General features: G+C 34.5%; 1 protein-coding gene across 1 annotated transcript in view; it reads right to left on the bottom strand.

Annotated features, from left to right (window-relative positions):
* The window catches only part of LOC111155577 (MAM and LDL receptor class A domain containing 1), a 757,926-nt gene that overhangs the window by 113,799 nt on the left and 617,910 nt on the right, over positions 1–26,217 (bottom strand). The window lies entirely within an intron of this gene.

Genomic DNA, 26,217 nt, shown 5'->3' on the forward strand with positions numbered 1-26,217 from the left:
GGAAAGTGGGGAAAACTTCATCTACATTCAACATAGTAAAACTTTGCTTTTCCTTATTTTGCATGAACTACAAAACTTTCATTTAGTCAACAAAAGAAATGCAAATGAAAGAAAACCAGGGTTTGTTTTTGTAGGAAAAAAAAAAGATGTTGTTTAATGCACTGTTTAGGAGTTAAGAAAATAATTTGATTCCTACCTATTTCTTATATACTAAATTCAGAAATCATTGTCCAGGATTTTATAAGATCAGTGAAACCATTAAATATGAAAAAATGATGAAAATTATCGGATAATGTCCTTTAGTGATAATTGACATATAGTTTATTCCAAGTTCTAATCTGTACCAGATAACTGTCTATAAACTATCAAAATATAATTAATTTTTATAGGATCTGTACTTACCCCAAATAGACAATAAGCAGTTTTATGAACTATTGCTTTTCTACATATGTACCAAAGGCTAATTATGAGGCTGGTAGTTATGAGATTATTATTTGTAGTCAGACATTTCATTTATATTCTAATTTTACTACTTGTTAGCTTTGAGGAAGTTAATGACTTTGAGAAAGTTAATAAAATGTTTGATCCTCAGGCCCACTGTCTGAGAATAATATCCTCATGGAATTTTTTTCTTAAAATCGACAGTGCTACCTGACCTATAGTATTAAAAAATGATTATCATATATTAGATGAATAAGGTCTACTAACACAACTGTTTTGGTCTCACCATGGAATCTTTTCATGAAGTAAGATCTTTGAAAACGCTAATTTTAAGATTTTATTCCTTAACATATGAAACTGCCTTGCTTGTAAGCATAAAATAGTATAGGTATAAATTTATATAAGTATAAATGACCCCCTATCAGTGCACATGGCCCAAATGAATGAACTGCTTCCCCGTATCCTTCTCTGACACCCGTAAGTAAAACTCTGAAGATGTTAGCTCCTTTCAACAAAGCTGACTGATGGGCAGTTATGGTGAACATCTGTTGAACCTTAGTACATACTTCATTGTCTCTATCAAATGAATAACAACAGGGCTTCTTTGGCAGATCAGGTATCTAGTATGAGTTCAGGAAGACACTATCTCAGGAGATCTCTGGTGTCCATACTTAGCAGCTCTATAAGCTTACAAAGCACTACCCTTGAGTCTTTTCAGCCCTTCAAATCAAGAGTTTGGAGAGGAAGTGTTCAGGCAGGGTCTTGTAGAAAACAGATGACATAGACAATTTGGTTTATTGAGGAGGGTTTGTTAAAGGGAATTTTTGTAGAAGTGAAGGAAAGGTTTAGGCAAAGCAACAATGGGTGGAACAGTAAACCAGGACAAGTACCAGTGGGAAGTGGAAGAGGCAAAAGGAGAGAGCTCTTTCCTGAGCTCAAAATAGAATTGTGGCAGGAAGGGCTCCCTGTCAGAAGCAATGTGTCAGAAGTAGTTAGGTAGTCAGTCTGTAAGAGCCCAGAAGGGATTGGGCCAGGGAAAACACTCCTTATACCCTCTGATCTCTACCAGTGTATCCCACTGGCTGAATTCAATTAGAAGTCAAAGGGCAAAGGAACCTGTTTATACAGTCCATGAAGGTTAGCATCAGGCACAGACTGTGGAAAAAGACGGTGGAGAATAGGGAGGATGGAATATATGCTTCAAAGAGGGGACTGAATATGCATATTTCTAGTGCAAAGTTTTTATAAGTTTAATATAGGGTTTAAGCTTGAAATATATCATTTAAAGGTCATTTAAAAATACAACTTAAATGACCAAGATCAGTTTTCATTTTGAGGGAGAATATTATTCAACTCAAAGATAATCTCCAGTTCTTACCATTACAAGCTTACTTGTTATGACCAAAAATAAAAGGACAGGGTTTAGAGGTATGGACTGTAACACAATTTGGGTCATTTAACATATATCAGTATTGAATTTACAATTTAACTCTGGGAAAGTCAGGCCTAGTGACTAGGAAATATTTTGTAAAGTACACTTGTCATAAAATTTAGGCTGCTTGTAACAGGCAGCTTGCATAAGAAACAGGTAAATCCACATTAGATTATAAGTAGAGGAACACAGCTGCAATGCTCACTCTTCTAACAAAAGCTTTCCACTCTAGGAAGGTAGCAAAAGGCTCTAAGATTCCTTGAAGGTCTTATTGTTCCATTCTTTGTTTATTGGGTCCTATAATTTGTAATGGAGAACTAGAACATAAACAAAAAGTCCTAAGCAAAGTCCATATTGTAAAGGGAAAATTTTTAATTTCCTCAATATGAAAACAAAATTATTCATATGTCTCAAGATGATGTCTTTGCTTCTAGGAACCACACTCTTATAAAGTATTATCTACTTCTGTCTTCTTTTTGTATTTAAGAATAAACCTTTTCCTTTTTCCTGTAAAGTCTTTGTCTAATAATATAAGGGTAATGCGTGTACATATAATTATTACTTAACATCGTGATATGTAGTCACTTTAGCCATTTTATCTAACAATAAGATTTTGAATGTTAATTCTAAATGTCATTATGCATTACTTGTGGTTTATCAGATTTATTATACCATGTATGTTATCATACAAAAACATAACCTACCAAAGAAACTATACTAAATATATCTTTGGAAGAACCAGAAAGCAATTAACAAAATGAAAATAAGTATGCAACTATCAATAATTACTTTAAATTTAAGTGGACTAAATACCCCAATCAAAAGGTATAGGGTGGTTAAATGGATTAAAAAAAAAAATCTTTATGCTGCCTAAAGAGACTTGCTTCAGTTCAAAAGACACACACAGACTGAAAGTGAAGGGATGGAAAAAGATACTCTATTCAAATGGAAACAAAAAGAAAGCTGGAGTAGTAATACTCATATCAAATAAAATAAGAGTTTAAAACAAAGACTATAGCAAAGGACAAAGAAGGATACCACATAAAGAGGTCCATCTAAGGAGATATGACATTTATAAATATTCATGCACCCAACATTTACATATATGTTGGAGTGCCTAAACATATAAAGCAAATAGTAATAGACATAAAGGGAGAAACTGACAGTAATAAAATAATAGGAGAAAACTTTAATACTCCACTTACATCAATGGGTAGATCATCCAGACAGAAAATAAATAAGGAAAACTGCCTTTAAATGACACATTAGGCCAGATGGATTTAATAGATATATACAGAACACTTCATCCAACAACTACAGAATACACATTCTTTTCAAGTGCACATGGAATATTCTCCAAGATGGATCACATGTTAGGCCACAAAACAAGTCTCAAAAATTCAAGAAGACTGAAATCATATCAAGCATTTTTTTCCAACCACATGGTATGAAACTAGAAATCAATTTTAACAAGAAAATTAGAAAAACACAAACATGTGGAGACTAAAGACTATGCTATGAAACAACCAATAAGTCAACAAAGAAATTAAAGAAAAAAATGCCTTGAGACAAATGTAAATGGAAAAACAACTTTTTAAAATTTATGAGGTATAACAAAACTACTCTAAGAGGGAAGTTAATACTGATTCAGGCCTACCTCAAGAAATAAGAAAGTCCCCCACCAACAAACCTAACATTTTACCTAAAAGAAGTAAGAAAAAAAAAAGAAAGAAAACATAGGCAGTAAGCTGTGTGATATCAGTCTTAGGAATATTTTGGGGGGGCAGTCTCCTCAGATAAGGGCAATGATAGCAAAAATAAACAGGTGGGATTACATCATACTAAAAAGCTTCTGTACAGTGAAGTACACCATCAACAAAATGAAAAGGTAATTTACTGAATGGGAGAAGATATTTGCAAATCATACAGTTGATGAGGGTTTAATATCCAAAATATACGGAATTTATACAACTTAATATTAAAAAAAACTACCTCATTAAAAAATGGGCAGAGGACTTGAATAGACACTTTTCCAGAGAAGACATACAGATGACCAAGAGACACATGAAAAGATGCTCAACACCACTAATTACTAGGGAAATGCAGATCAAAACCATAATATCACCTTATACTTGTTGAATTGGTTTTTATCAAAAAGACAAAAAAATAATAAGTACTGGTGAGTACGTGGAGAAAAAGAAACCCTTGTACACTGTTGGGTGGGAATGTAAATTGGTGCAGCCTCTATGGAAAACATTACAGAAGTTCCTCAAAAAATTAAAAATAGAAATGCCATATGATCCAGCAATTCCACTTCTGGATATTTATCCAAAGAAAATAAAAACAAAATTTGAAGAGATACAGTCTGCCTTATGTTCACTGCAGCATTATTTAAATAGCCAAGATAATGGCTAAGAAGCAACCTAAGTATTCACTGATAGATGAATAGATAAAATGTGGTGTTATGTTTGTGTGTGTGTGAGTACACGTGTGTGTGTGCATGCGCACACACACACACACAGGAATATTACTGAGCCATAAAACAGAAATGAAATCTTGCCATTTGTAACCACATGGATGTACCTAGACAGTATTATGCTAAGTGAAACAAGTCAGAGAGACAGACACAAACACCATGTGATTTCACTTATCTGTGGAATCTAAAAATACCATGCGATTTCACTTATCTGTGGAAACAAATGAACAGACAGAATGGAAACAGACTCAAAGATACAAGAAACAAACTGTTGGTTACCAGAGGGAGGAGGATTTGGGGGGGAAGCAAAACGGGTGAAGGTGATTATGAGGTACAGATTTCCAGTTATAAAATAAATAAGGCATGGGGTATAATGTGCAGTATAAGGAATGCCGTCAAATACTGTTAACAACCCTGTATGGTGACAGAAGGTAACTGACTTATTGTGGGTATCATTTTGTAATGTATAAAAATATCGAGTTACTATGATGTACACCTGAAACTAATAGGATATTGTAGGTCAGTTATACTTCGATATAAATTTTGGGATGTTTAAGTCTTATAAGTTTATGATAAACATAATTTTGGCACATTTAAATCTGATAATTTTAGCCTTTTTCTCTTATTCAAGCCTAAATTGTTTCTTCCTTTGGGATCATTAGTAAAAATTAATATACAAGATAAATACAGATGGCGCTAAGATGATAATATGAGTAGAGAGCAATTCCTAGATGTCTTCTAGTTGGATATGAAAACTATGTATCACTATTTTTTTAATAATAAAACTCCACATTGGGGAGCGTATGTGCTATGGTAAGTGCTGTGAATTGTGTAGGAGTGATGATTCACAGACCTGTACCCTTGAAACAAATAATACATTATACATTAATTTAAAAAAAATAAAAATAAAACTCCATTTTTCTGACAATTTCCTTATTAGCTTTTTTCATTTAAAAAAATTATTAAATAATTTCCACATTTCAGCTCTTTTGCTGAATACCATGAATGCAGTTATTTCTAAACTGTGCAGAAAGGGGGAAGGAGGAAACTAGATAAATTCAAGAAATTAAATAAAAGGAACTTTTTAACCACAGAATAACAGTGACCCAAAGAGATATGTATTAGAATTAGGTGCTACTGGATACCACATATTCCAAAATAGCATAGTGCTATGAAACTCTACAAAATAATCTGATACAAAATACGGTCAGGGCACAAAAGAAGAATAACAAAATGTTCAGTGTTCAGTTTCAATTTTTGAAAGACCTCGTAGACATGTATTTATTTTTAAAACTAAAACCCCTTTTTCAGGGTTGCAGACACCCTTGGATACTACAATCTTAGACTTCAGGGAATACCACCTAAGGAGTTGAACATAAAGGAGCATGACCCCCTGGTGGGCATCATAGTCAATGGTGAATCACTGGTATGCACTGAGGACAGGAGGTGACCTGAGCAAAATTCAATTTAATTTAATTTGTGCAGCTTGGCTGTAGAATAGACTCTATCTCCACTACCACCAGTCCCGAAAAAAAAAAAATTTTCTGTTAATACAAAACGACATATTGACTCTTTAAGGCAGTTGCAACTCTGAGGTTTGATTAACGGTGACTTAAAGTATATCTTCTCTTGTTAAGTTAAAAACATTCTAATTATCTATTCTGAGAGCGATACAATGGTTAACTTCTGGTCAGAGGCATACGCACTGCAAATATGATAGAAAATACTGATGTTCAACTGTTTTACATTCACGCTCTCTTGTTTTAATTCTCTCTGCCAACAAAATAATTTGTGTATGTAATGTCTCACACTGATTTTATGCTAAAAGACTAGAAATGTGTGCTGATTTCTGTGTACTGAAGGAATGGAACACTGAGATGTCAGTGACCCCTTCCGGGATGTTGTGGAGAGTCTGAGTCTGATTTTGAAGTGTGATTCTAGTTCTGTTGATTGACTGGCTGATGGTGTATTTCCCAAAATGTATAGTTTGAGCTAGGGAACAGTTGCTTTAAAGGGTATGAGAACCTCCTTGTGTAGTGGGCAGAGTGTTATTTCAAAGGATTCTTGTGGGAATCAAAGAAATGTATCTGTTGAATTTAAACTACTTCATTTAAGCCATGTTCCCAGGATAGAGAAGACTGTATCCTGCCATGGTTCTGCAGAAAAATAAACACGGAAGTTTCATCGATTTATGTACAATTGAATCCTACTAGATGATAGAGTGGATGCTTTTTCTGAAATAAAAGCTGTCTCAAGACTAAATTTTTTTCTTTACTACATTTTTTTTTTTTTTTTGAGAAGAAAAAAGATGTATGTTTTGACAGCATATCTGTCTCTGTATTTGAACTTCTGGACCATTCCTCACTTCCATTTCCTAACTTTTACTTTCTGTTTAGTTGTATGTCTTTGGAGCTCTGACCTATTTCTTTTCTTTCTTTCTTTTTTCTTTTTTTCCTCAGATAAAGCAGAGTTTAAGAATTTAGTTTTCATGAGGCTTCAATTAAAAAAAACAAAAAACAAAACTAGCCTTCCTGTTACTCTGGTCACCCACATGACAAAAAGGAAGTTAAACTGTTTGCTGACATGTCTCTTATGGTTTTGAGTCTGAAGTTCCTTCACAAGGAGTCTTGCCAAACACTTGGCTTCCACAGACAATCTGTTGTGGGAGGTGACCTCATTGGAATCTAAGAGCAAAGGCTAAAAAAAAAAAAAAGGCCATAATAATTGCAAACAAACCCTACTCTGGTGAAGGATTGTTTGGTTCGCATTCCTAAAGTAGCTGGAAATATACTTCCTGGATAGTTTAATAGAATAGTAGGTTTCTTCTCTTAAAAACAACTTTTCTTCCAGACATTCAAGTTCCGGCTCACAGTGCCACCATCTTCCCGGTTATTAGAAAGGGCTTAGGATAATCTTTGATTCTTTCTTCTTCTCCATCATCCTTTACTCAAATTCAGTTAATTATTAAATTCTATCATGTCTTTTCCAAAATTAATCTTCTGCTACTTATGGCTTTACTTTTAGACTAGCGGTGTGTCTGTAAGTTTTACAATTAATTTCAGTCTCTCTAAACATTCCCTCCACTCTGTTTATCTTGTGCCTTTAACAAATTTGACATGTTTTCATAATTTATGGTGAGAAACCAATAAGGAAAAAAGAAGTGGCCGTTGGCACTTGATCTTATTTATTGCTTTGTCTAAATGCTTCCCTTGTTATCATACCCTCCAGCATGCCTTTTCTTGACCATTAAGAACTAAAACTTTTGCCTTCTCTCCTGAATTTTTTGATCTGTCATGTGGTGCTGTCTTTCTAGCACAAAGTGGCTCCTTTCTGGGAAAATGATCTTAACCTTGTTTTGGAGACTGCCTCTTTCCAGACATACCAGTACTATGACTTAAACCCAGATGCCCCCCGCCCCCATCATTGGGCTGGCATATCTGTTGATTCATCTGTTATTTCTGTAGAGGGAATGGGACATTTACCTTACCAAAATGGAATTTTGACCATTTGATTAATGTGGTTACAACCCATCAACGACTCCCCTTGGACTCTGATTCTGGAACCAGGTAGGCCCAAAATCCAATTTTTTCACTCCCAAAGTGGCAAGCTGTGAATTTCTCTGTGACTAAGTTACTTTATCTGATAACAACTGTTATCAGATAAACTGTTTGCAAATATTTCACTTTTGATTTTTGCCTTTGTGCTTAGAAGTAAAATCGATCTTTTTTGTTCTGTCCTTATCCACTATTGGTATCAACATTATTCTATCTCATAAAATGAGTAGGATGGTTTTTCCACCTCCTTTCATATGTCTGAAATAATTGGTAGAAAATAGGATTATTGTTCTATGAACATTTAGTAAGTAAACTTCATCTTACAAAATCATCAAATATAGGAGCTTCCTTTGAAATTATTTATTAAGTTAATATATATTTTCTTTTTTATATTTTATATCCTTTTATTAATTGCTTTTCTTGACTAATTTTTACAGATACACTTTGTTTTGCTTGCTATTTTTCTTACTCTTACTTATCGTTTTTCTTTTCCACTTACAGAGTCCTCCTTGACTTTTTTTTAAGGTTTTATTTAAATTGCTGTTAGTTAACATACTATGTAATATTAGTTTCAAGTGTACAATATAATGATTCACCACTTCCGCACAGCACCTGGTGCTCACCAGGACAAGTGCGCTCCATAATCCCCACCACCTATTTCCTCTATCCCCCCACCCACAAATGGTCCCTCTGGTAACTGTCAGTTTGTTATCTATAATTGAGTCCGTTTCTTTGTTTCCCTCTCTTCCCCCCACCCACTTTGCTTATTTGTTTTGTTTCTTAAATTCCACATATGAATGAAATAATATGGTATTTGTCTTTTTCTAATTGCTTATTTCGCTTAGCTAACTACTCTCTAGCTCCACCCACATCATTGTAAATGGCAAGATTTCATCTTTCTATTTCTGAGTAATATTCCAGTGTGTGTATCTGTGTGTGTGTCTTTGTGTATGCATGCACATATACATGTATTTTCATAATCTGTCTATTATAGATAATGCTGCTATAAACATTGCGGTGTATGTATTCCTTTGAATCAGTATGTTTGTATTCTTTGGGTAAATACCTATTTCTCATTTAAAATAGGAATGAAAAGGGGAAAGAATATAACAGGAGTAAAAGTGGATAAAAGAACTTCTAAAATAAAAAAGGAATTTGCACCTAGAACTACCCTCTGAACTCTTTCCTCTTCTCAATGCTATTCCTTTCCAGATTTTAGTTCTGACTTTTTAAAACAAGTTTTAAAAATGGGTACAATTTTTGGAGTTAATAGTTAATAAATATATAGAAGAGCTTACCAGTTTCTTTAAACATCACTGCTTTTGCATCCTCACTTTCATGTTGGGATAAAAGTTTCATTTTGCTTAAGTATTTACCAAGGAATTATTTATCAGAAGGTCTATGTATAGTAAATATTCCTAATCTCTGTATGATGGAGAATGTTTTTATTTCAGTTTTCCAGGGCATGCAATTCTAATTTGACAATTATGTTCCCTCAGCATCTTCCCTCTGTTATCATCTGGTGTTTATATTCCCTAGGGAGTTCCATGGTCAGTTTAATAAAACTTCAAAAGTACTGTGTGTATTTTCTTCTGCTTTTATTTATTTTTTTTTTAAAGATTTTATTTATTTATTTGACAGATAGAGACCAGAAGTGGGCAGAGAGGCAGGCAGGGAGAGAGAGGGGGGGAAGCAGGCTCCTACAAGCAGAGAGCCTGATACAGGGCTTGATCCCAGGACCCTGAGATCATGACCTGAGCTGAAGGCAGAGGCTTTAACCCACTGAGCCACCCAGGCGCCCCTTTCTTCTGTTTTTAAAATACTCCCTTTCTCCTGATATTGTGCGACTTTCCTATGCTACATTAAGGTGTGGATTTTAGTTTTTTTTTGTTTTGCATGTACATGTGCGTGTAGCATTTTATGTGCTAAATTTAAATCCATGATTTTATTCAAATCAGAAATATTCTCAGCCACTTTATGTTTTCAATATTGCTTTTCTAATATTCTATTTTTCTATGTTTTTAGAAATCATAGTGGCATATTTTGAAGCTCATAATCTGCCCTCTATATCTCTCTATATTTTAAGTATTATTTCATATTTTTATATCTTTTTGTCTTTCTGTTTTATGCTGAGTCATTTTAAAAATATCTTCAAATTTATTAATTCCCTCTTCAACTGTGTTCAACTTAGATTCTATTTTAAATTTCCATGATTACTTTTTCATCCAATTTTTTAAAAAATTATAGCTGCTTCATTATTAAAAAAACTTCTACATTTTATGGACTGTATTTCTTCTTTTAGATTTTTGAGGATCTTTAATGTACCTACTTTAAGCATATTTTAAATTGCTTTTTTAAATTTTTGGTTGGTTTGGAGTTGGTTTTGCTCATTGTCTCTTTTATCATTAGATTTTGTCTTATTGCCTTAGAGTTTTATTTTGTGAACTCATCCTGAATTGGAGTTCTCTCTCATGATTCTCCCCACGGAATGGTTTTAGGTTACTTTTCTTAGGTTGCTCTCCATTGTCCAAGTTTTAGTGTTTCAACGCTCCATGGCTGCCATGATATTACAGATCTCAAATATGTAGTACTCACTCCCATAGGTAGCCTGGGCCAAGTACTAGTTGCAGCGCAATCTGTGTTTTCGCTATGACAGGCATTCTCCTTCATAAAAAGTACAGATCAACACCACAATTGCAGTTTTTTTCATCCTGATTTCATGGGTGTAGAATCTTGCTTGCTACCTCGTTTCATATGTTTTTCCACCAAATTGGAATTATATCCAGTACCAGTTCTACAGGAGTCAGATGTCCAGTCAATTTGTCCTTTCTATAGTCCTTTTTTATTTGGTTTTAGCCAAGTACATCTCTGGAATCAAATGCATCTTACCAAATTTTTACAGCTTGTTTTTTTATGGCCTATTATTTTTTATAGCTGTGCAGTCATATTTGAGGACTCTGGTCTAGTTAATCCCACTCATTTTGTAGATGAGTTCTATGTAAGAGACTTCTCAGCACCTAGCCATATCCATTCTCTCCTTCTTCCTCACCAAAAGAAACCTGAAAAATGCCCAGCTAAGAAATTATTAAACCTGACATTGCATAAGCATGGCTTTTGGGATATAGTAAAAATAAACCCATTCTGTCTTCCATGGTCTTTAAATCTACTACATATAAATAAAAATTCCAGTAGGCCTCATGACTCTCTTGCTCAGTTTAGGTAAATGAGTAAGATGATCGTCACTTTAAGTGATAAAAGCATCATTTTGGTAATTTAAGTGCTCAATCTTATGTAATAATCAAAACCCCAAACTTAAGGTTGTGTTTCTTCCCTTCTCTTAGCAGAGACCAGCTTTAGGATGGTTGCCACATTTTGGGAACACGTGACTTGGCATTTTTCTTTCTCCCTCAGCCCCTCCCCTCCCACCGCTTCTGGTCCATCGCTGGGATCTGGGAAGGAGAAAAAGAACATCCTTCCTTGACTTGTGCTTCCAGTTCTCTGGGCCTTGCAAGCATGTAAAGAATCTTTGGATTTTTCAGAAGGCTGTTTTTGTCCTTTTAGTTTGGGGTCTCCTCAACTTCTAGCATAACCTCTCTGGTGAAAGATTTTTTGTTTGTTTGTTTAAAACCACCAGGATGACATTACTAATTGAGTATAATATTCTTTCTCCAGGATTTGTGTATTTGTGACCTACTTCTAGGGGAGGCATGCACTTTTTTTTTCAAGGTTCCAGCTACTGTTCCACTGTGCCCTGCCATTATAGGGTAAGAGCCATGGCCAAACACCTCAAGACATCTCATATGCATGACAAACACTAGTCCTATGATTTCTTACAACTCTAGGAACTATTATCAGTGATCTCTGAGACGTCTCTCTGAAGCCAATCTCCTTGTGCTATACCTTGAGGAACAGGATGGGACTCAACATGGGCAAGAAATCTTCACAAATCAACTCCCTCAAAAGTCCTCTGTCAACACTTTTAATAGTTTCAATGTTACACAAGCTGTCTAAAAATCAGTCTCTTTTAACTTGATGTTCTTATTGATCTTTACCTCTTACTCCAAACTTCCACTGAATAACTTCTCATAGTGTATTTCTTAGGCAAAGGAGGTATATTCGGAAATTGTTATGTGAGATTCTGGTTAAGCTCCCTTTTCCATTCTGGTTTGTTGTTGTTTTTTGTTTTGAGTTTGTTTGTTTTGAGTTGTTTAGGAAAGGGTTATGATGGAGTACCACCCCACACTGCAAATCAGGAAAAAATCACAAATTTGTTTTGGGCATCCCTGAACAAGTAAACTGACGTTAGTAATCATTTTTCCTAGAATTTTTATAAGAAAAAAATGTACCTTTAGGTTTAATTTCACTATAGCCAGATGTCTTTTACTAGAAGCTGAATGGGCTTTCTAATTGATACACATTCTAGAGAGAGGTTCAGAGAATTGCTGAGGTTGGTTGGTGGACTCAGATCTCTTTTGATGCCCTAATCTGTGGCCTGAGAGAACACTAAGGACTGCATCCTTATCTCTGTTCCTTTGTTGGCTTTCTGTTGGGTTTAGCCAATGGAAGACAGAAGCCAGAGTTTAGACAGTAGGAGGAGAGAAAATCTGAATATGTTTGTCTGTTTCCTCCAGCTTCTATGCCAGGTCAGTTGCTGCATCTTTCCCCAACTACCCTTTCAGCTTGAACCTCCCCCCGCCACCCCCTCACCCCCAACCAAACACACACACAGCTCTCACTGGGAACTGGTTATCTATGATCTACCCCTTGTCCCTCCAATTTAGGCTTTCTACTGCTGCCAGTCTATGAGAGTCTTATCATTCTTTTGTCATTAAGTTAATCTTACCTATACCCATCATTAAAGTAAGTATTCTTGAAAGTTTTGTTATGACATCCATCCGGGGTGAATTATCTTTCCTGGTAGGTCCCTGACTAACACTGCTATGTAAGTATTAAATGTAGTCAAGGCAGAACTTCTAATTCCAAGTCTAGTCTTCCTTTCCTTATACCACACAGTATTTCATTAAACTTGATTTTCAATGACTGTGTTTTATATATTGTGAAGTTTTACCATAAAAAACAAAGAAACTTGGCAAAATACTTGTCAATATGGATATGTATGTGTTCACTAGGGTGATTTATCCTAGTGAACAATATTTTATAAAATAATATATACCATTTATCAACATATACCTTTTTATTCTCATAGCTTATATTCCCTCAGCATCATAGAATGCATACATAACCAATAGAAAAATACAATGCATTATAATTTACCTTATTACAGAGAAATTTTATATTATCACTTTTAATTCCAACAAAATGAAGAGTAATATATGTAAAGCCTCATTTCCTATATTGAAGTCTTTTTTCAAACTAAACACATTTTTATTCTGACACTCTAACAAGAAAATCATGTTTTCAATTTTATCTACAAAGTTAAAAATGTCATTATTAGTATATATTTATTCCAAAATTTGAATTCTCCATGTATATTCAAAAAAGCATGCCCCTTTAGTCCTCAACATTATTAGATAGTAGTGACTCTAAAATGAAACGATTTGCTGTAAAGTGATCTTAAATGTTTTACTCTGGATCCTCAAGCAGTAAATTCAAAAGGGAATGCATTTCTCTTTGTTCAGTACCAAAATGCATGTTCTCTCCTTTTATCTTTTTCTTGCTGCCCCTGTGGCATTTGCTACAATGCATTTGTATATTCAGTTATTGCCCCATACATAGAGAATGAAAAGGCAAGTAGGAGTTGTATCAACACTATCATTGTAATTTCTAGAATATTATTTTTTTCTATATCGTGTGTTACATTTTCCAGTTTTTGCATGTATGTCTCTCACAATTCTTTATTTCTCTGTACATAGTAAACAGAAGGATAATGCGGATCTAGAGATTTATAGATTACATAAAATCTAGCTACTGATCATCAACAGTCATCACTTACTATTAAACTTGAAGACAAAAATAATTTCCATTGCCTCCTCCTTCCTCCTTGTGAAAATAAGGAAAATAAACTAAGTCTATGAAGAAAACAAAGAAGTACCCTACATCTCAGAGGTATAGATGGACAGCAGATTAAGGCAACGGCAAACATAAACTAGGGCTTTCAGAGGATAAGAAAAGTCCCACGGGGGTTTCAAAATTAAAATGCATTGAACTACTTAGATCTGTCAACATTTCACTAGTAAGAGGGATAGGTTCAAAAAGTTCTACCTCATTTGCTAGATTTTGCTTCTGTAAGGCAGAGATCAGCCACCTAGCAACAGCACAAAAGATTCTACTCTGACATAGTTAAACTCATGCTGGCTGAGCAGGAAGAAAAGCTATGTAGGATCAGGGCAGAGCTGGATGGCCTGCCGTTCCAGTGCCACTGGGGAGCCTGGTTTGGGAAATTGTGAAATTCATTCTGAGGAATGACTTTTTGTCAGCATTCTTCAACGCTCAGGTCTCTGAGCGCCTCCACGGGGCTGTGCCTCTCTTTCCCCTTCAAGAGTACAACGGACACATGCACACAGCACACGCAGCAGAGAAAGAAAAGATGTTATTTCCAATCAACTGCTGTCCCATTAAAGCTCAGTCGTGCACATGCTAGGAAAATTGACAAAAATTGTGCAGATTAGAGGAAACATTTTCCTGTGCAGCTATTTTAAAAGACCAGTGAAGTAGTGAGGTTTTTCAAGTTCCTAATCCTTATAATATAGACAGCTATCTCTTGTTCTCTCTTTTAAAGCAAGTTCTTTGGCATTAGATACTGCCCTCAGAAATAACCCACCACTTTTCTTCCAGGAGGAAAGAAATATCTACTTAACAGTCAGGTCATACCAGAGAGTTTGGAAAATATCTGGATCACAAATCCCTGTCACCAGTGACCAGTAAACGAAATCTGGGCCATGTCCTTCCTTGCAGAATGCCCTCCCTGGATGAGTCAACAGGTCATTCAAGAGACACTTACATCAAATTGTCAAAGCAATGCAGTGTTCAGCTGTGAAAACTTATGCCTGGCATGAAAAGCCTAAACATGATTTAACAGTTAAGCGTACAAACACATCACAACACTTTCTTTCTGGGAAAGGGGTAGAGAAGGAAAATTAGGTATTACTGTGCTTTTCATTTTCATGACTCTTTTGGCATATGTGACTGGAGAAGGATCCAGCTTTGGGAGGGACGGAGAGAGGAAGGGAAGTTTGGTGAGAGAGGTTATTTGCTTCATCTTCAATCACATTCCTAGTCTGTCTGGCTTGTTTGGCTCTTCACGAGGCAGAAAGTGTGTAATACTTTCTGACAACAAGAGAGAAAAACCAAGGGACAGGCCCATTTATCTTGGAGACACTGTTAAAAGCAGCCAGTTGGCTCTGCCTTTTACTGTAAGCAGTGTTATTATTTTTTCAACACTGTAACTATTTTAAGGCCTTTTTTTAAAAAAATGTAGTTCTGAGTTACAGAAGCAGTATTTGTTAAAGAAAAAATGAGGAAACTAAAATATGAAATTGTGCTATATCCCAAAGCCAGTTTCCTTCTAGGGAGGTCACTTACAACTCCTAACACTTCGATATGACACTGCTAGACTTGTTTTTCATTATTTGTAGGCACTCACATTTATACACCTTTTCCCCCTGTAGATTTTAATATGCATATTATTGTGGAATTTGCATTTTTCATTTAAAAATATAGATAATTTTCTATGTCAGAATTTATATTTTCCATTTTAAAAACTGGTTTTACAAGATCGCATTACACTATTTTGAACTTAATTTTGTTTTCAAAACAATACTATAGGGACGCCTGGGTAGCACAGTCAGTTAAGCATCTGCCTTTGGCTCAGGTCATGATCCAGGGGTCCTGGGATCTAGCCAGACTTTGGTTTCCCCACTCAGCGGGGAGTCTGCTTATCCCTTTCTCTCTGCCCTCCCTCCCCTTGTGCTCTCTCTCACTCTTTCTCCCCCTCTCAAATAAATAAATAAAATCTTTAAAAAAAAAGGTACTATAAAATACCAATTTCAGGATATTTACCTACATATTTCTTGTTAATATGTCAGTAGGCTAGATTCCTAGGACAGAGGTTGCTGAGCTAAACAGTATAAATATTGGAATCTTGAGTGGATATTTTCCCTTTGTCTTTCCTGAAAGTTTCTTTTCCTAAATGCTGTATATTTTGTTGTATATTTACCTTCCTAGATATACAGATTTTATTCATATAATCTATGTATAAAAGTGCCAGTGTTTCTACATATTCACAAATAGTGGATATTACTAATTTCTTTTTGTCACTTTAGTAAAACTGGGATTTCCAAAGGTTTACTTTGCACTTAACCTATTAATGAAGGTAGAATTTTTTCCAGGTATGTGTTGAGCATTTATATTAATTCTTCTGTGAATAATCTCTGTCTAGTTGTTTATTACATAATTTTATTGCTTTGGGGTAACACTATATATAGATAACTAATTAATGTAATAATTAATCCCTGTCTATAGTGTACTGTATAATACTATATAGCTTTCTTGTGGCCTCTTATGTATTATTAAAAAAAAGATATCATATGTGTGTGTGTATACACACACACACATATGATGTCTTTTACCATATTGCAGCTTTAATTCTGTTTGAGAACTATCCATGTGATCACATTTTCAAATTTGCTTATCTTTTCTCTTATGGCTGCTGATAAACTTATAAATGGCTTCCATATTTCAAGATTTTAAAATGGCCCTTTATTCTTTATTCTTCCTAAAAGTTTTTATAATTTTACCCTATCTATTGCTTTATTAAATATGGAATTGTGTAAAATGTCAATAATTTATATTCTAACTAAATGGCTAACCAATTGTTTTAATACCAATTATTACTAGTTCAGTCCATCCATTTTCATCAACCCGAAATGCCGCTTATTTATCCTAGTTTCACATAACTACATTAATCTACTTGTAGAATCTTTATTCTTTTGCACTAGATTATTTGTCTATTTCTATCCTGGCTCCCCAGTATGTATCACCATGACTTTACAGCATACTTTAATATCAGGTACAACATGTATCAAGTCTTAATTTTGCCTTTAAATATTTTATTTATGTGGTCATTAAAATCCACTGGTCTTAAAAAACCAACAAAATTCTAGAACACTGAAAATGTTCTTTGGTTGTCATTTGTACACTAGTGAATACTGCTGATTCTAGAAGTAAGTTTACCCATTCTTTTTCCCATTTACATAATCAAGTCCTTGAACACCCTTCATGTGAGCTTTGCAGTTTTCTATTTACTATTATGTGTACATTTACTATTAGTGTAGGCCTGCATATGTTACAATAATTTCTGCTATTTCAGAATCGAGTTCTTTTCCCATTATTTTCTTCAGTCATTGTCCCTACTGGTGAAAAGGAAATGTACCTAGTGTTGCATATTTATCATGTATCCATCTACCTTGCTGAACCTTTTTTTATCATTCTAACAGTATTACACTTAATTGGCTTGAATTTCCTAGAATGTGAATATCTGCAATAATATTTGTGTTTCTTCTTTTTCAATATGTTTAACTCTTACTTCTTTGTGCTTGTTTCTTTGGCTAAAACCTCTTGAGCAAACAGAATAATCCCAGTGCTAACAGACCATTCTTTCTCTTATTCCTAGCTTTAAGAGAAATGCTTTTAGTTTATTTAAATAGATATATGCATTTAAGTTTTTGGAAGAGAGGGACTACATCTTTGACTTCTAAAATTTCCACTATGTCATTCAATCTACTCAACTTTAATACCTCTTCTTGGGGTAATTTTTGTAATTCATATTTAACCAGAAAATCGTTTCTTCCATGTCCTGGATTTGAAAAACAGACACCCACATGGCCTCTCAAGCTTATAGCATTGAAGATTTCTAAATGCCCTCCTCCTCTTTAAATTGGATTTTTGAAATTTGAAATGATTTTCATTTACAAAACATTAGCTTAACTATGAATATTTGTTAGTCCTTAGTGCTTGAGTACCATGTTTGAAAAAATAACAACGGAGGCCGTGATCTTAAATTTTGATGGTTTGTTCTGTATTCCACCTCATAAAGAACTATTGCTGGTTGCTATGGGGATGATTTTGATGATGTTAAATAAGAAACTGGTTAACAGATTACTAATGCTTTCCATTGAGATACAACATTTTAAAAAATGTTCTTCAGTAAACAAAACAATTATGAATTATACATTTCAGAAATACAGAAGCCCTTTTTAGTTCACAGTGCCATGGTGGCAGAGAATGTTAGTTTCTTAGTGAATATCCCTTTTCCTCTCCCCCCTTAGAAAAAGGTTAAGTTATTTATTCAAAGTCATGGCATTAGTAAGTGCTGGATGGAGTTCATACCTAAACTCAGGTTTACCTGTTTTTAGACTCATATCCCAGTCTTCTTTTGTACATTGCACACAGGCTATGACTCACATGCATGTGGGTTCAGGGAGAGTTCTAGAGAGGAAGGTCTACACAGGTTGGGACATAAAAGATGAATTTAGAGGTTTTTTTCAAGTACTCCAGGTAGGAAGGTTAAAAAAAAAAAAATGGGCAAAAAGGAATGACATGAACACCCACAGGAATTTAAAAAAAAAAAAAAAAAAGCCAAGTGCTAAGAGCCAAGTGCAAATTAAGCTTAGTTCTAGATTTTCCATAGGCACTTGATTCATATCTCTACTCACAGAATCTTGCAATCATAGAATCATGAGCCACCTAGTCAAATCTCCAAAGAGGAAATGTGACACAGTGATTGATAACCTAGGCATATAAACCTTGGCAAAAAGACAGGTTTTGAATCTGAATTCCACCATTTCTTTTCTCCCTCCCTCCCTCCCTCCCTCCCTCCCTTCCTTCCTTCCTTAAGACTTTATTATTTAAGAAAGAGAGAGAGACCACAAGCAGGGGGAGCAGCAGAGCAAGAAGGAGATGTAGATCTCCCACTGAGCAGGGAGCCCAACAAGGGCTTGATTTGCAATTGTGACCTAAGCTGAAGGCAGACACTTAACCAACTGAGCCACCTAGGCTCCCTGAAATCCACCATTTCTTGCTTTTCGTGTCTGAGAAAATTACTTAATTTCATTCCACTAAGTCTCAATACATTAACTGCTAAATTAGTATATGATCATCTGTCTTATAGGTTCATGTGAAGGCCAAAGACATGTCAAACACGTAAGAGGTTCTGACATGTTATTATCAACAGTAACATTGAGATTTTTTTTTTTTTTAAAGATTTTTACTTAGTGCATTAGAGAGCGAGAGAGAGTGTGAGTACAAGCAGGGCAGGAGAGGCAGAGGGAGAAGCAGACTCCCTGTTGAGCCGGGAGTCTGAGATGGGACTGGATCCCAGGACCCAGAGATCAGGACCTAAGCCAAAGGCAGACATTTAACCATCTGAGCCACCCAGGCACCCCTACTCTCCAGAATTTTAACATTTGAGTCAAATGAAAGAACTACAGAACTATTCTATATTTCTTCATTTCCTTTATGCTGCTCCCCACATCACCTTTCTACACCTGGCTAAAGGGACACTCCTTAACTGTTCCAATTTTGAGTTATACCCCATTGTGTGGATATGCCATAGTTATTAATCACTCTCCTATATGGAGGCATTTAGGTTGTTTCCAATATTTTGAAATTGTAAGAATGCTGCAGTGGGTAACTTTGTTGCTCAATATTCTTACAGTGCTGGAGTTGTACCACCAGTGTAAATTCTAGAAGTGGAACTGCTAGGGCAAAAAGTATGTGGATATATAGGTTTTCTTAGATACTGCCAAAATCACTTCCACAGAAGTTATACTAATTTCCATTTCTGTTAGCAAAATGCTTGTTTCTTCGCATCCTTACCAACAGAATATGTTTCTCATCGGAGAGGTGAGAAAAAGCATATTAGAATCACTTAAATTTGCCTTTCTGTTATGAAGTTGAATTTTTTTATATGTTTGATCATCATTTTATATACCTGGAAAGTAATAATCATCAGGTTTTTTAATATGATGTTTGGTCTTTTCCCATATCTTGAAATAGTTCTTTAAGTATTAAGGACATTTCCTTTTTCTGAGATTTATGATATAAACATTTCCTTTAAGATTGACCTTTGTCTTTTGACATTGCTTATGGTATTTCTATATCATGCAAAATATTCTTTTTAACCTAATTCTTATGTAAATTTATCAGTATTGTCTTTCATTGCATTTGGGCTTGAGTCATTGAAAAAAGCACTTTCTTACATCGAGAGTTTAGAGAAATTTATCCTGTATTTCTCTAGTATGTGTCTGGTCTCACGCTGCATACTGCTCCACCTGAAGATTATTTTTATGTGTGTACCTGGTTCTAAGTTTGTCTTTTTCCAAATAGCTAACTAGTTGCCTGACACTTCCTGTCTAAAAGTCCATCCTGTCCAGTGATTTGAGATGCCATTTTTATCATTTACTAAATTTTCATATGCACTTGAATATATTTCTAGATGTTCTACTTTGTTCATCTGAAATGTCTTTCAGGTGTTTATACCATGTTGCTTTAACAATAAGAGCTTTATTCCAATTATATTAGTAGGGCTCCTCAGCCCCTAATAGCTTATGTTTTTCCATGTTAAACCAGCTAGTCCCATGTTCATTTTCCATAGGAACTTTAATATCAAATTATTTAATCCCACAAAAAGCCTGTGGGTGTTTTTGTTGGAATTGCATTAAATATATAGATTAATTTAGGAAGAACTAAGATCCTTACTATTTTGAGCCAGCTATTCAGAAAAGAAAATGGGTTTCTACTTGTTCAAATCTTTGGGGATTGTTTTTTATCATAGAGCTGTGGTTTATTTTATTAAATTTATTCCTAAATATTTTATCTGTTTTTTTTATTGTGAATATATTTCCTTTTCCTATTGCCCCTCTAGTTTTGTGCACATATACTGTTGTCTCAATGCTAATTTTATGTCCCCCAACCTTACTTACTGAGTTGTTTTTAATTTTTTAATAACTTTTTGTGATTAATTCCCTAGGGTTCTCCTGGGATACTATCATGATAATTTAACTTTATTATTATTATTATTATTATTTTGAGACAGAGAGAGATTCTCAAGCAGACTCCACTCTGAGCTTGGATCCTGATGCAGGGCTCAAACCCATCACTCTGAGATCATGACCTGAGCCAAAATCAGGAGTCAGACGCCTAACTGACTGAGCTACCCAGGTATCCCTTTATTAATTCTTATTTATTTATTTATTTATGGTCAAATTATGTTGCCTACTACCTCTCATTTGATATTAAATAGCAGTGAAGACAGAGGTCATGTGTGCCTTTGTTCCCAATCTTAATGGTAATGTCTCTCATAATTCTCTGTCCAGTAAGATGCTGAATTTAATAAGGATTTATATCAGTTGGATACCAATTCATATTTTCTTTAGTGCCTTTAAAAAAATATCAGGAATGGTAATTGAATTTTGTCAAAGGCTTTTTTTGCAACTCTGGGACAATCACAATGGGTTTCCTTGTTTCTTAACTTTCAGAAGTCCAATACCAGACTAATCCCTTTATTATTTGTTCTTTTTCCCTAGAGGCCCTGAGGAGGCACATGCATGCATATATATATATATATATGTGTGTGTGTGTGTGTATATATATATATATATATATATATATATATATATATACATATATGTCTTTGTGTGTGTGTGTATGTGTGTGTGTGTAGATAATATCAGGCAAAACACCTATCCTTCCCATTCTTGAAGGAGTATATTTTTCTTCATTTTGAAGTCCCATGTTTTAATTAGGCCCTGTCTTGGAGTTTCTGGCTTTGTGTCAAATTTCCCAGGTAACTTCTGGCCCTTTCATCATGCAAATTCATTCTTCTTTCATTTCTGAAAGTTTTCTTGGATTACAGTTTTAAATATTAGTTCCATTCCGCTGTTTTGTTTTCCTCTTTAGGGACTCCAATTATATACATGTTCTTTATCTTCCACTTCAACTACTTTCTCTTTGAATTATGTACTTTATCTCCTTTTTGTTCCCTTGGTTATTTTTCAACTTTGTTCAGAATTCTTTAATAGAATTAATTTGAATCTATCCTCTCTTGGGAGAAGTATTATAATTTAGTCTTTCCTTTCTATTTCATTTCCTTCCTTGCTTCAATCCACTCTTATTTGATTCTTACTGCTTTGTTATCCAGTTGTATTTGGACTTTAAAATCCCAATTAAGTTTTACTCCCCACTCCACCCCCTTTCCCTAAATTTAACTGAATTAATATTTAATTCAGTTTGGAGTCAGGGTCTTGGAGTACTTTCTTTTTTGCTTCATATTTCTTTGTTTTTGTTTGTTTTGCTTTTGATGGGGAAAAGGAGAGAGTTCATAAGCTGAATTTTATTTTAAACAGTGGCTTTTTATAGATGGATAACTGCACCTACCGCTTAATTTTAAGCCCGGGGTTGAAGAGTTGAGGTAGTTTACAAGATTCCTAGTTTAAGAGTACCCTCTTCTGTCATTGTAGCAAAGTAGACTTTCTTTAGTGAATATTTTCTATGGGTATCTGTTCTGTCCTATACACAGGAGTGATTTTTGTTTTAAAGTATAATGAGTATATCATATGCTCCCTCACTACACTGTTTGCTATCTACATATAAAGTATCCAAGAGCTCCTTTGTGATTGGCAGTTTGGACTGTGGTATGTTATTTACTCATATCTTAATACATTTTAGGAACATATTTATTTTTTTATTTTTATTTTTTTTTAAGATTTTATTTATTTGAGAGAGAGAGAATGAGAGAGACAGAGAGAGCATGAGAAGGGGAGTAGGAGAGGGAGAAGCAGACTCCCCGCTGAGCAGAGAGCCCGATGTGGGACTCGATCCCAGGACTCCAGGATCATGACCTGAGCCAAAGGCAGTTGCTTAACCAACTGAGCCACCCAGGTGTCCCTTAGGAACATATTTAAAAGTACTGATCCTTTTCCTTGAAATCTCAGGACTTTCCATTTGTATTTCATTCACTTATACTTTAGTCAGTGTATTATTCAAATAGCTCTTACAATGTCAAGTGTGTGTTAGGTACTAGTCATACAAAGCTGTGGAAAATATAACCCTTATTTTCTAAGACAATGGTCTTCAAAATTTTGCCTGCATGCTCTGTCTTTAACAGTTAGAAATTCCAGTTGATCATTTTCCTCCTTAAACTGTTACTTTGGCCCTGTTCTAGCAAATATTTATCCTAACTTAATATAGTTTATACTTAAAAGCCTTTGATTATTTTTTAATCTTTTTTACACTAAAAGTATGAACATAGTATATTTTTTTAAAATTTTCAGTGACCATAATTGTCTAAGAGTTATCCTTACAAATAAAACTAATAAAAGTGGACAGAATAAATTTTGATAGTCATAAAGAATAAAATTATAAATCTATTTCTTCATAGGATAAAACAGGTTCCAATCTGTAGTTTAGTAAAACCAATACTTGTAAAATAACAGAATGAGGGAAGCAACAGAGGAACCCAGAAGGAAGGATGAGGCATTCTCTCTGGTTGGTCGGGAAAGGCTTCCCAGAGAAATTGCCATTTATATTTGCTTTAAATGATTAAAAGGCATCTTTTGAGCAAATGCAGAAAAATAAAATTCTAAGTAGAGAGAACAGTGCGTGTAAATCTGAGAGAAAGAGAAGAATATGGCCTGCCTACATGCCAGATCTTTTTGGACATGTTAAATTTGTAATGCCTATGACATATCCAAAGGAACTCTGGTGTCCTATTGGCAAGCAAATTTAAGAATGTAGAACCTAGTGGGATAGGGTAGTTGTTGATAAATTGTATTCCAAATCTATAAATTAACCCAAGCTCTAATATTTTTCTGCCTATCTTCACTAACAACATGATCTCATGTATACATATATATGAAATATATAATAAATTTATCTCTATATGTGTATATATATAATTATATATGCATTAATTTGATATTATTTCCTATTTCTTTCTTTTAGCTTTGATGACTTGATTTTTTTTTTCTTTGTAACCTCTTTCCTGCCCTTTGGAATTGAATTACATAGCTCAGTCCATTTTTCAAAGAAAAATACAGATATATCAAAATAATATAATAATCAAGCCTCCTTAGGTTAGGAATAATTTCCCTCTTTTGGTTCATGATTTGCTTCTTCAGCCCTCAGACATGCCACCCTGTTGGTGGTCCTCAGGTCATGGAAAACCATAGTTCACATAGTAGTGTTTATGCTTGTGGATAATTATAAACTTCCAGCAACCCTAATGACCTTTTTTTTTTTCCTTAAGTCTCTCTTCTCTAGGATCACAGGTAAAAACTGAAGGTCCTTTCTCAAGATACTTTAGATCCCAAGAGAAAACCCAAAGACTCTCGTGACAAGCCTCCTTTTGAATACCATGAAATTCTTATATTCACAATGCCTGGATAAGAGATGGGCTTTGGTCTGTCCTTTTGTCTTTGAGTGACAGATACCTTGAATTCTCACACCTGGGAATGACAGGGGTTTGATATAAAGCCAACAACTTTCCATAGTGCTTTATGTTTACTCTAAAGCTTTCCATTCTAAAGCCACCCTCATTGAACCTTAAATCCAAAAAAGAATACCTGTGTGTGACATGACCTGCATACGAAATTTAATAGGAAATGAATTTGATACTAAATGCAACTAGAAACAATTTACATTGTTATTTTGCATTTCAGTAAGGTATGTTATGCTAAAGGAATTGTGCAAGTCCAAGTCAAAGGATGCATGTTGCAAGATTATTTGTGAAAGCAAATATTTAAGAAAGAAACTAAACAACCATTAATAGTATTAATGGGGTTATCTAAATGATGACAAACCCTACATTAAACATTGCAGACTACACAGCATAAAAAGGGATGATATAATAGTTCTGATGGCTAGCCTTCCTATAGTATCTTTTGTATGTCAGACACAGTACCAAGTGTCTCACATATTTAACCCCTTCAAGTCTCACAACTACCCTGTGAAGTAGGTGCTATTATCTTGTCCAGTTTGCCAGAGAAGAAGCTAGACACATTAGATTGGGAAATTTACTCAACACAACACAGCCAAGAAGTGATGGATCTAGGAGCCAGATGTACCGACATGGAACAACAGCACAATATTTTATTAAGAGAAAAAAAACATAAACAAGGTACAAAGTGAATGTATAAAGTATAATTCATATTTCTATAAGAAATAAATATGTGCTTGTGTGGGTACATATGTTGGTGAAAGGAAGACCATATTTAAGTGGAGAGAAAAATAATACTGCAAAGTGGGATTTAGATGTTGGGGTTTCTACTTTTTGCCTGATGTACTAGTATATGCCTTCTAAAAGTTTATTGTAATATACATATGTTTACTTTTGCAGTTCATGGCTTTAAAGTAATTAGAATTTGAATGAAGAAACTACCATATTGTAATATGAAAAAAAAAAAAAACCCACAACTCATTTTTCATACCTATGTTGAAAAGAACACTAATTCTAAACATTTGTTTATACTGGTGGCAATTAGTTATTTCAGTATCTGAAAAGTATTATTTATTACTAAAAACACTATTTTAAAATATTTGATTAATGAATTTCTTTCTACATTTGTCACACCGATTTCCTTCCTCTGGTCCCTTTGCCTCTTAATCCTCCCACTGCATCTTCTCCCTCATGTTAAGAGTTTTCTCATGTGAGAGAAACCCATTTCAGACGTCACCATCTGGATTTCCATTTTTAAAGTTTATTTAAGTACCAGAGGATGTTGCCAAGAACGCAAAATTCTGCTTGCTTAGCTAAGACTAGCTACAGTCTGAGAGAGCTTTCTTGTCTGGCAGGGTTAGAGAAGACAAAAATGCAAACCTCCTTATTGTAAATAGTTGACACTAAACAACATTATCTGCTCAGCTGACATTCGATGGACATTATTTATGGCATCATTCTCAATTTCTTTCAGGAGATTTTAGAAATTGTACTATGCATCCTGTCTTTCCATCAACTTACAGTTTGTAAAAAATTAATTTCCATGGAAACTGATACAGGGGAAAGCATAATTTTGTTGAGATGTTGTGAAATAAATTATGTAATGAAGTAGAGAGACAAAACACTTAGAGAAACCCATTAATAATTCACTTCCAACAATGTTAAAACAGTGTCTAAACATATCTCATCAAAAAAATTTTGTTGTTGTGTTAATTGGTAGAGATATTTGCTTTTATAAGGCATAAACAACTTTTCCTAAAATACAAGTGTTGACTCAGAAGGATATAAGGATTCAAACAACTATCAATCATTGTTTTCCAGAGACTTCTGTATGTTTTGACTTCAGTTTCAAACTACCATC

This window comes from Enhydra lutris, unplaced genomic scaffold, assembly GCF_002288905.1.
Source record: "Enhydra lutris kenyoni isolate GAN:26980312 unplaced genomic scaffold, ASM228890v2 scaffoldscaffold42, whole genome shotgun sequence".
NCBI classification, from domain to species: domain Eukaryota; kingdom Metazoa; phylum Chordata; class Mammalia; order Carnivora; family Mustelidae; genus Enhydra; species Enhydra lutris.